At 35.3% G+C, this 1,684-nt stretch overlaps 1 long non-coding RNA gene across 1 annotated transcript in view; it reads right to left on the reverse strand.

The window, feature by feature from the left end:
* The window catches only part of LOC116069315, a 6,191-nt gene extending 4,963 nt beyond the window's left edge, over positions 1–1,228 (reverse strand). Inside the window, exon 1 of the long non-coding RNA XR_004109976.1 lies at positions 161–1,228. This is a non-coding gene — a long non-coding RNA (uncharacterized LOC116069315). The remainder of the gene's footprint in view (positions 1–160) is intronic.
* Positions 1,229–1,684: the final 456 nt, after the last annotated feature.

Here is a 1,684-nt window from a genome sequence, read left to right on the forward strand (position 1 = left end):
CAGATTACAATTCCCTAACACTGGATTTACACTTCACTTTTACAGTATTCTTATTCTTAGCAAAAATCGGAATCAAATAACATTTCTTATTTTAACACCTTGGCTTATAAATACCCTGACTTGTATACAATGTAGAAAACGTTTGCTGAATATAACTTACCTTTCAGTAAAATCTTTACATCTCCATTTTCTTTTTTGATCTCACTCATTACTTTATGCTTCTTTCTCTCTCTCTTTCTTTGCCTTTCTCTTTAATTTTGTCTTTGATTTTATCTGAAAGACAAAAAATATTTTTAAAATGTTATAATCTTTCCTTCTCCGTGAACTTTTAATTCAATTACTAGAGGTATAAAATACATAAGTGAGTTGAGTTTGGTGATGCAGGCCTTTAACTCCAGCAGAAAGGAAAGCCAAGGCAGGCAGACCTTGGTGAGCTGGAGGCCAGCCTAGTCTTCAAAGAAAGTTCTAGGGCATCCAAGGGCAAAGTGATGTCACCTGGTCTCCAAAAACCAAAACAAAACAGAACAAAATCAAAACATCCAAAAACCATAACTGAAGAAAAAATGCCTTTTTTTCTTTCTTGGTTATACCTCAAAATATCGACATTTCTTCTTTCATTGAACATATAATATATATAAAAATTTATCATGCACATTTAATTTCAATGATTTTTTTCATTCATTTTATGCCAACCAAAATACAGGATTAATTTCAAATCACATAAAATAACTGGCTAAACCGGAATGGATAAATATAGCTCTGAAAAGTTATAGCTCTAAAATTAAGTGCATTATTAGAGTTAACAAACTTCCAAATCTGAGAAATGGTGCTGGATGCCATCCTCACGAGACTATCATCGGAATTAAATGAAGATATAATGACTACACAAGACTAGACTTATCCTTATCCTTCTACTTATCCCTTATCCTTCTACTTTTTAAGAAGAGCATGATTAACATGGCTAGCTACAGTTATGGGATAATAAATTATGGGTCATAAGAACTCATTGATGGAGCCAATCAGTGGTGACACAGGCCTTTAATCCCAGCACTCAGGAGACAGAGGCAGGTGAATCTGTGTTTGAGGCCAGCCTGGTCTATAAGTTGCAAGATGGCCAGGCCAGGGTCATATAGAGAACCCCTGTGTTGAAAATCAAAAACAAACAAGCAAGCAAACTGGGCGGTGGTGGCGCACGCCTTTAATCCCAGCACTTAGGAGGCGGAGGCAGGCGGATTTCTGAGTTCGAGGCCACCCTGGTCTACAGAGTGAGTTCCAGGACAGCCAGGGCTACACAGAAAAACCCTGTCTCAAAATAAATAAATGAATAAATAAATAAAAAACAAAAAAATAAAAAAATAAAAAATAAAAAAAAACAAGCAAGCAAACGAAGTCATTTATTTATATCCTAAAATCTAAACGGCTTTATGAAATGCATACTACCTTACTGTTCTTGTTTGTTCACTCAATTTCCTATGACTCTAGCCAAGGGTAAATAGATGCAAAATAAAAACAAAGTAATACTGTCCTTGCCTTCAAAAGCTTGTTCTTCTTGTTGTTGTTGTTACAAAGCTATAACGGAAGCACATAACCTTATAAAATGGAGTGTTTGCAATGTGTATGGATACTGCAGAATCTCTTAGAAACTTCTTACCCTTAGTAAGCATCAGCCTAATCCAGTCTATAG

Source organism: Mastomys coucha, unplaced genomic scaffold (assembly GCF_008632895.1).
Source record: "Mastomys coucha isolate ucsf_1 unplaced genomic scaffold, UCSF_Mcou_1 pScaffold1, whole genome shotgun sequence".
In the NCBI taxonomy this organism is placed as follows: domain Eukaryota; kingdom Metazoa; phylum Chordata; class Mammalia; order Rodentia; family Muridae; genus Mastomys; species Mastomys coucha.